This window comes from Equus asinus, chromosome 9, assembly GCF_041296235.1.
Source record: "Equus asinus isolate D_3611 breed Donkey chromosome 9, EquAss-T2T_v2, whole genome shotgun sequence".
Classification (NCBI taxonomy): Eukaryota; Metazoa; Chordata; class Mammalia; order Perissodactyla; family Equidae; genus Equus; species Equus asinus.
The window spans coordinates 8,668,494-8,678,450 of NC_091798.1; the positions used below are offsets into that span (position 1 = coordinate 8,668,494).

The window sequence follows — 9,957 nt, forward strand, 5'->3', positions numbered from 1 at the left end:
AGCACCATGTCCCGCCTGGACTTTCGTGACGGCTCTTGACTGGCCTCCCTGCTGCTCCCTTTACCCACCAACACCACCACCGGCTTATGTCTCGCCTGTGTGTCCCATTGCACCCTCTGCTCAGCTCACAAGGCCCCACAGATCTGCACCCACCTCTCTGATCTCCTACCTCACCCCCGGGCCTCAGTGGATACCTGGCCGCACTGACCTTGTTCCGGTGCCCTGGACGTGCCGCTCACTCCACCCTGGAGCTCTGCTGTGATCCACGCCGACATGGACAGTCACATCAGGCTGCAAAATCAGCTCCACAGTGGGCCCTCCTTGACCCCCGCAGCTGCTCCCTCACCTCTGTCCTAGCCCCCTTCATTTGGCTTCCGCAGCACCATTTTTCCCTGGCATTTTCCTGGCTTCCCTATTTGTTCATTATTTCTCTCTCCCCACTGAAAGTGAGCGCTGCTGAGGGCCAGGATCCCTGCTGCCTTGTGCCCCGACAGGCACTTCAGGGCGGCTCAATTAATACCTACTGGATTGCCTAAAGGCAGATTGAAAACAACCATCGTAACAACATCATATCCCATTTATCGGGCACTTTGGAAGCGCCAATCTTTACATGCCTTATCACGTTTAATCTCTGCAACACAGACTACACGCACGCCGTTACTCATCTCTGTTTGACAGAGGAGGAAATCAAGGTTTATGGTGCTGTGTGACTTGGCAAAAGTCCCCAGCCGGCAGCAGGCCGGCAGATGTGGGAAGGCCTGCGGAGGGTGGTCTCAGGGCAGGAGTTGGACTGTGCCAAACGAAGATCTGCCTTGTCCTTCTGGGGGAGGCGACGTTGCAGTGTTGCAGCGAGGCCCAAACCTCTGCCATCCAGCGGCAGAACTGGCCGGGGAGGCAGGGACCGGGTGGAGAGGGCATGGGCTGGGAATCTGGACTCTGCGGGTGAGTCCCTGTGGAAGTCTGACTTGCTGTGTTACCTCTGGCGAGTTTCACACCCCAGGTTCCTCCGCAGAAAGCTGGGGACATGTGCTTTGGATGGCAAAGGCCTCTTCCAGCAACTTTTGTTTGTGTGTGTGGGAGGGAAGGAATCCGAGCCCCGCAGATGACAAAATAGGAGGGCTCTGGGTGGAAACAAGACACAGGGGTCACCTGGTGTTTAGGAACTGCTTTTACAGCATCCCAGAGAGGCATACCTCCAACGACAGGGGGCTTACTATCTTACAACTTATTTGTCAGTCAGTCATGGCCATTTAAAGACATTTATGGAGACCTACGTATTCTTTTTTTTTGGAGGCCATACCCTACGGCATAACAAATATATTGTGATATATGCACATTCCATAGAAGATATAATTTGCATATAACTACTTTTGGGTTTTTTGGTGAAGGAGATTGTCCCTGAGCTAATATCTCTTGCCAATCGTCCTCTCTTTGCTTGAGGAAGATTGTCACTGAGCTAACATCTGTGCCAATCTTCCTCTTTCTTATGTGGGCTGCTGTAAGAGACGGGCTTGACAAGCGGTGCTAGGTCCGCGCCCGGGATCCAAACCTGTGAACCCTGGGCCACTGAAGTAGAGCGTGCAAACTTAACCGCTGCGCCACCAGGCCAGCCCCACATATAGCTACTTAATATAAACTGCCACGGTCTAGCTGCCACAGTATTACATTTGCAGATGTCTGATTAAACATTTATTACTTGCAAGTTTGTGGTTTTCTTTTTATGTTTTAGATCTGGTACGTGTGTGCGTGTGTGTGAGAAAGAGAGAGTTTGTAGATATTTTGTAGGTTCCTGAAAAGCTCAGAGGCCCCGGAGAACAAGTCTAAGTCCCTTTTTCCAGGCAGCCCTAGAGAGGTCCATGTTCTCTGAGTTTTTGCTTCTCTATGACTGAACAGCCCTCAGGTCCTTAAACTTGACCCATCAGCATCACCATTGCCATCGTGGCTACTACTGTCCTCACCATCATCCCACCATCATCACCATCATCACTGCCCTCACCATCATCCCACCATCATCACCATCCCATTCACCATCATCTGCACCAGCAGCAGCCGCTGCCTCATGAGCTGGGCACCAGAATGCCCCCGCCAACACTGCATCTTCCTTCCTCTGTTCTGCTTTCCGCCGGCCTCACTCCAGGAAGGTCTTGCCCTCCAGCAGGGTGCAGCTTGCTCTCACAGGCAGCAGTCCTGCAGCCAGCTGGGCCACCTTAACACTATCAGCAGCCCACAGTCAAAACTTGCCAGGCACATTCGCACACACCGGTTACCTCACATAATTCTCTCGGCCCTTCCCCGCTTTCCACCGCCCCTCCGCCTGCCCCGGGGCTCATTTTGAGTCCTGTAGGAGAACTCTGTGGAACTGCCAGGGCAGACACTGTTACCCCATTTTGCAAGTGTGGCACAGATAGGCTGAATGCCTAGGCCGAGGCCACACAGCTGGTCACAGTCGGGAAGACCCTCTCGGCTTCTAACTCCCGACAGCCTATCCCGTCCCACACCTCCTGGGTTTCTCAAACCTCATCTGTTCACGTTCCACCTCCACAATTTTTGCCAAACCCGTAAAATACTAGTTCCATTTTTTACCTAACATTTTTCTTTAAAGTGACTAAATTTATTGCAAAAGGAATTTTTTTTATCATTTTAATAACCACCAGGATCACTTCCCTTCAAATAAGTCACCCTGAAAATAAATGCAGTGAAAACACACCCAATGTTGTTATATTCCATGTAGCTGCTGCTGCCCAAGAGCCAGCCCAGCCCTGTGCTGGGCAGGCAGATGGACGGACGGACAGACGGACGGACAGACAGAAACCTCACTGACATTTTTCTGTGATGTGAGAGAAGGCTTGAAGGAGAGCGGAACAGGCATCTTCTCACCGTATGATGGGAGGTCTGTGGCTCTCTATGACACGACCCCCTGAGTCCACCTCGGGATCCCAGGCGGCCTGCCCCACAGTGGAGGAAGCGGTTCACTCACCCCAGAAGGCCAAGGCCGTGGAGGGGAAAGGAGCCGGGCTCCTCTCTGAGGCTTGGTTTTCCCACCACAGCACGGGGTGCTGGGAAGAGGAAGGTAAAGGTGGAGAGATGGTGCCAGAAGCTTCGTGGCTCCTCGGCAAACATTACTCCCCTCCCCACGGCCATCCTCTGGGCTTCATGTCCCACCTTTCCTTCGAGAGAAGGCACCCAAGGTCGCCAGATGAAGAAGGAGCCAGGAGAAGAAATGAGCCGCGAGGAAACACGGGTCTGCATTTGGGAGCGTCCGAGTGCAGGCGGCTGGGTGAGGCTAGAGCGGCTGTTTGGGTGCGAAGGCTGACCCTCACCCCACCCCCAGAGCAGCGCCCAGGACCCTGGTGAGAAAAAGGGTCTTCACAGCAGCACAGCGTGTCCTAATCCCAGCTCTGCCGCTCAGTGAGGAGAGCTAGCCAGGTGGCTTTGCCTAGGGTCCGCTTTCCCTTCTGCAACCAATGCAAATGAAACCCAGGGTGATACCACTGCACACCCACTGGGATGGCTAGAATCCAGAAGTCAGATAAGAAGTGTTGGTGAGGATGTGGAGAAACCGGACCCCTCACGCACGGCTGGTGGGAATGTAACCAGACGCAGCTGCCGTGGAAAACTCTCTGGCAGTTCCTCCAGAGGCTAAAGAGCATGATCACAGGACCCAGCAATTCCACTCCTGGGTATGTACCCAAAAGAAATGGAAATACACATCCTCACAAAAACCTGTACACAAACGTTCACAGCAGCGTTATTCATAACAGCCCCAAAAGTGGAAACAACCCAAATGCCCACCAACTGATGAATGGATAAACAAAATGCAGTATATCCATAAAATGGAATATTATTTTGGCCATAAAAAGGAATGAAGTACTGACACATGCTACCACACGGATGAACATTGAAAACATTACGCTGGGTGAAATAAGCCAGTCACAAAAGGTCATATATTGTTCCACTAATCATATGTTATATGATTCCACTGATATAACGTGTCCAGAATAGGCACATCAACAGACACAGAGAATAGACTAGTGGTTGCCTAGCCTTGGGCGGGAGTGGGGGTGGATAGAGAGTGACAGTTTTGTGTACAAAGTTTCTCTTTGGGGAGATGAAAATGTTCCGGAATTAGATAGTGGTGATGGTTGCATAACCGTGAATATACTAAAAATCACTGACTTATGCACTTTAAATGGGTGAATTTCATGGGATGGGAATTATACCTTTATAAAGCTTTAACTTTTTTTTTTTAAAGACCAGTCTGGTTGCTGGTGGGGGCAGAGTGGCAGCAGGGAGGCCAGCGGCCAACAGTGCAGTCACAGGCTCTGGTGCCCAGCACATCAGTGAATCCCCGTGGGTGCCTTGTTGGGCTGAGCCCATCGGGAAACGCCCTTCTCTAACCGGATTTCTCAGCCCGGCACTGGGGACACACTGGACAGGACAGCCTTCCGTTGCGGGGGCTGTCCTGTGCCTTGTGGGATATTTAGCAGCATCCCTGCCCCCTACCCACTATATGTCAGCACCCCCCGACATGTGACAATCGAAACTATCTCCAGACATTGACAGATGTCCCCTGGGGATGAAACTGCTCCCAGTTGAGAACCCTGCTCTAAATTCTCTTGCTCATCTAGTGAATTCTTGCTTATCCTTCCAGAACCATTTCAGACATTTTCTCTTCTGGGGAGCCTTCACCCTTCCTCCTCTGAAGCCCCACAGTTTCCTAAACTACCCCCTCCCCCTGTCAGAGCCCCGAGGACACTGTTTACACACCACTCTCACCCCAGCCCTCTGTAGAGATGGCAGCTTGTGTCCCTTTGGGTCCCTAGCATCTGGCACAGAGCCTGACACTTCAGAGCTTCCTGCTGAGCCATTCTTCGCCTGTAAAGTGTGGAGATGCACTGCTTTCCCCAGGGTCTCTGCGACAGGTGCACACATGTTGGCAGTGGAATCTGTCACCCTCCTGACTCTGGGTAGGACTGTAGGCTCTGGGTTTAGACAGCCTGCGTTTGAAACCCAGGTGATGCTGGGCAAGTGACTGAATTATCTGACTCTTGGTTCCTTCTCTGTAAAATGAGGATATTGATAAGATCTACCTCATAGGATTCTTGTGAGCACATAGTAAGAATACAACAAATGTCAGACGTTATTGGTATTAGTAATTTAGTGTTCCTTCTTTCTTCTAAGGGGCCTTCCAGGTAGCCCTATCATTGACAAGCATCCACATGCCAGCCCTGTCCTGGGTGCTGGCCAGGAGGAGGTGGGGTTGGGTGGGTTATATTGTCACTAGAAGCCAGACAGTTCTATGTCTACTAATTACTACAGTATACGCTAATTGCATAAAATCTAGAAAGTTCGGAAATTATAAAGAGGGAACAAATCTCCTATAATTTCACAGCCCACTGGCAAACATTGTTAACACTCTGGCTTACTCCCTTCCAGTCTTTTTTCTAAGTGCTTGCCACAAACTTGTGACCATGTCATACATATGCATATGCACAAGTGTGCCCCCATTTATTAAAAACTGTCCATTTTTAGTAGCCACATAGCTGTCCTGTAATTTACATAATTGATCCCCTATTGTTGGACATTTAGGTGCTCTCTGACTATTAACGAATATCGTTGCATTGGAAAGTGCCTTCGCTCATATTCCCATCATTCATTTGGATGTTCTCCTCTTCTTTTAAAACATTTTTGGCAAAGGAACCTCTCTAGCCTGCTGGGACGTACATTTTCCCATCATCAGGGATTTCCTGCTCAAGGGTGTGCTAAATCATTGGAATTGGGACTTAATCCTATTTCTCCTTCTTTGGGACTTTGGTGGAGATGGACCACAGCTGGCCTTGTTTTCCCGTCAGACACACCGCCTGGCAGGGTCAGTTCAGTTAGTCATCAGTGGAGGATGGAGAACTGAAGGTGCCTGTGAAGCCAGGAGAAGGGTCCCCGGCCAAGGTTAAGGGAAGTGAGGGTAACCAGGACAAGGCGGCAGAGGAAGGAAGAGAAGTCGGCAGGCTGGGGGAATTAGCCTGATTTCTGCTTCCTATGAGATGCCGAAGAGCGACCTTCCTTCCTTCCAGACCCCTAGAGAAGTCCCTCGGCAGAGGTCTCCAGACCCACGGCCAGCCTGCAGACTCACTTTCTCCTGGGATGAGGCAGCAGCTCTTCTTACTACACATGGAACAAGAAACCAACGCTGATCGGGCACCCACAGGTGCCGGGTCCTGGGCTAGGCACCTTTCACAGTCCTATTTTGGGGCCGGTGTGGTACTGTCAGAAGCACTCCGGAGTCAGGCAGACCTGGGGCCAATCCCAGTGCAGCCACTTCCTTCCAAAGTGCCCTGTGGGGTCGCTGAGTCCTGGGAGCCTTGGTTTTCTCATCTGTAAATTGGGTGTGATGACACGGGCTTCCCATGATTATTGTGAGGATGATAGCCAACGTTGTAGACATAAGGCACAGAGGACCAGGCATGCACAGGACAGGTACCAGAGAAATGTGCTTTTCTCATTCTATTCAATTCCTGTCGTGTCTCAGGGTCAGAGATGTCAATAAAAATAATCTACCTAGTTGCCTTTCATAACCTCCAGCAACAGGGACCTGATTAGTAGGTAGGAATTCATAACTTTCTGTTACAAATAAGGAAACAGACTCTCAGAGATTCAGCCAGGAGTCTTCACAGGACATAAACTGTCATTCCACAGAATTCACATCTTAGAGAACCATCAAGATGCGTGTCTGGGTTGGGGGGTGGAGCTCCCAGGTCCCCCAAATTCCCTGGGCCCTGCTTCAGGCCCAGCCAGGACACCGACCATCTCTGGCAAAGGAGACCAGAGAGGACCCGGCGCATACAAATGAGGTCCCAGGAGGCAACCAGTGCCAGCATTCTGACCACCCAAGTGAGGGCGTGACAACTGCCATTGGGGACACCACAACCCTCAGGTGCAGGTGCTTTCTTGCCACCTCCTTATCCTCACAGCCACCACAAAGGGGGCATTAGCATGCCCCTGTTCACAGGGAGGTAACTGAGGCTCGCATTTTCAAGGTCAACTGCACCACTTCAGCGGCGCAGAACTGGGTTTCCGAGCCCAGGGCATTGCTGGGCTCATCCCCTTATCTCGGAGGCGAATGGCTGTCCAGATGTGCCCAGAGGACTCCTGCCGAGCGGAGCGCTGCCCTGTCCTCGCTCCCGGCTCCCGGGCATCGGGCATCGGGGCAGCAGCCCGGGAGGACGACGGCTCCCGAGGGGCTAGCAGCCCCCTCCCCGCCCGTCCAGGCCCTCTATGGGCTTTCCTTAAGCAAAATCCTCCATGCTCCGACAGACACATCTCCCAGAGAAAACGCCACCGCCCACACCCGGGACACACCAGGGACTGTTTCGGCGCAAGTGGACTTTCTCAACCCACCCCCATGCAAGCAGAGGGGACGTACACCCGACCCCGCGCCCGAGCACTGCAGCGGACCTGGGCGGCATCCCGCGCTCGCAACGCCCCCTCGGCGCGGGCACGACCCGGCGGGTCACAGAGAAGGAAACTGAGGCTCGCAGGTGGAGGGACCTGCCCAAGGTCAGGCACCGCCAGCGAGCGGCGGGGCCGTGGCTCGAAGCCGGGGTCAGGGTGACGACGGCCGCGGGAACCCGCAGCAACCGCCGGGCGCGGTCCCGCCAGCGCCCGCCGGGCATCCCACCCCGAGCCGAGGCCCCGTGGAGGCGGCGGCCGCGTTACCTGGAGCTGCAGCCGCCGAGCGTGGCTCCGCTCTGGCTCGCCTCGGTCCTGCGCGGCGCCAGCTGCGCTCCGGGCAGGGATGGAGCGGGCGGCGCTGCCCGCCCGCGCCCCGCACCCACTTCCTCGTCTCCGCCCCCGACTCGCTCCTCCTCACTCTCAACCGCTCCTTCCCTTCCTTCCCTCTCCGTCTCTCTGTCTCCCTTTCTCTCTCTCTCCCTCTCCTCTCCTTCCCCCTCGCTCCATGCACGGCGCGCGCACACATTTTCTCTTCGTTGGCTTTTCTCCCTCTCTGCACTGCCTCTCCCACACTCTCACCCACTTTCTCTTCTGCTTTCTCCCAGACCTTCTTTCCTTCCCTCTCTGGCTCTGACACTTCTCCCTTCCTCTTTCTTTCTGTTACACTGCCCCCTCTTTCTCTCACTTTTTTCCCTTGTTTTCCCCCCCTCCCCCCTCAGCCTGGCCTGGGACCCAGCATCCCTCCACCTGTTCCGTAATTGGCGGAGTGGAAGGGGCTCCCAGCTGTGGCGCAGCTGGGGGTCAGGTGGGCCCCACACCTTGAGTGCCCAGCGCCCAGCTACTTCAAACCAGGCTAGAAGTGAGAGAAAGAAGTAGTTTGTGGGGGAAAACCCTGGCTAATTCTGGGATCTGTGGAACTTCAGAAAGCCCCAGAGTGGATTTGTTCTAGTTGAAGAAAGGAATGGTGAGAGAGAAGAGGTAGGGAGGAAGTCCTCGGGAAAAGGAACTTTTTGGGTAGGGAAAATAACGTCCACATTCTAGATAAGAAAATAGAGGCTCAGATGGGAAAAGCTGTCTCTTAAATATCAGGATGTCAAGGCTGCTGTGCTAACCATGCAGACCTCAGTGGAGGGAGCCTGGGTGGGCAGGATGGCCAAGGGCGTTGTGCCAGGCCTGGAATGGTCAGCCAAGTGTACAGGAGGCAGGTGGTCAGATGGGCTGCTCCTGGTTGCTTGGGGAACCTGATACCTGGAGGGGTGTTTCTGCAGAAGTTTGGCAAAGGAGAACGAAAGGATGCTGGTTCAGCTGAACGTAAATTTCAGACTGCTGAGGATGATTGACACACCACCCTAGGCCATTCTGTCCCTGTGGGCCTGGCCCTGTGCCATGTGCTAAGATGCAGAGACTAAAGTCACAGTCCTTAAAGCTCTGAGGTCACAGCTTCTGGGGAAGGCTATTGTAGGCCGGACATCCATGTCACCAGCATCTTGGAATGACAGCAGGAGCCTCCAAGCTGGTCTTATGGATTCCACTCCTGTTCACCTGCAATTCACAAAGCAATGTAGATAATCTCTAAAAAGTGTAAATCAGATCATGCCTCTCTGCCCCCCTGCTGAAACCCTCCAATGACTTCCTGCCGTGTTAGAATAAAATCCAAGCTCCTTACGACCATCGACGTGATCCGGCCACGGCCCTCCTCTGTGATCTCATTTCTCACCACTCTCCACCTACCTCCGTGGGCCTCAGCCACAGCAGCTTCCTGCTTGTGTCCAGAAAGGGCCAAGCTGTATCATACCGCAGACCCTTTGCGCTGGCTCTTCCCTCTGCCGAGAATGCTCTTTTCCACATCTTCCCATGGCTGCTCAAAGTCAGAGAGGCCATGAGGCCTGATCATCTCACCTAAAGCAGCCACCTCCTTGCTACAGTGTTTTTCGTATCACCCCTTTCTATTATAACAAAAACAGTTATGACTATTTAAAATGATTTCATTTATTCATTTGTTTCTATGCGTATTGCCTGCTTTACCTCACCAGAATGTACCAGCGAAGGAGCAAGAACCTCATTTGTGTCTGTCCCTGTGTCTCCCCAGGACCTGGAACAACACTCAGCACTTAGTGATACATGCTCCATAAGTGGTGGTTGAATGAGTGAATGAATAGATGTTGTAATGAAGAGGCTTAGGAAAAGGAAGAGATGACTGACCTCACCAAGCGAGAAAAGCTTGTCGTCAGAAAGGAGTGGTTTTAGAGCCAGATCTTAAAAGGAAAGCAACATTTCACAACATGGAGAAGAGCAGAGGCCGGTGAGGCAGAGGAAAAGGCGTGGAGACAGGCACAGAGCGTGAACAGCGTGGGGCATCAGGGAATGCAGAGCAGAGGGGTGGCAGGCAGGTGCGGACCGTGAAGGGCTTTATGGACATGACTTGGGTGGGAATCTGGACTTGATCTTGTGAGCCAGGTGAGGCTATGGCAGGTTTTCTGGCTGCGAGGCTGGAAAGGCTGGGATGTG

At 53.0% G+C, this 9,957-nt stretch overlaps 1 protein-coding gene across 2 annotated transcripts in view; it reads right to left on the reverse strand.

Annotated features, from left to right (window-relative positions):
• The window catches only part of HRH2 (histamine receptor H2), a 42,283-nt gene extending 34,296 nt beyond the window's left edge, over nucleotides 1–7,987 (reverse strand). The window contains exon 1 of one of the 2 annotated variants that reach the window (XR_001401114.3): nucleotides 7,714–7,851. The gene's annotated coding sequence lies outside the window, so the exon portion shown is untranslated. Of the gene's footprint in view, nucleotides 1–7,713 lie in introns of both variants that reach the window. The other variant, XM_014860036.3, reaches the window with a different exon arrangement.
• Nucleotides 7,988–9,957: the final 1,970 nt, after the last annotated feature.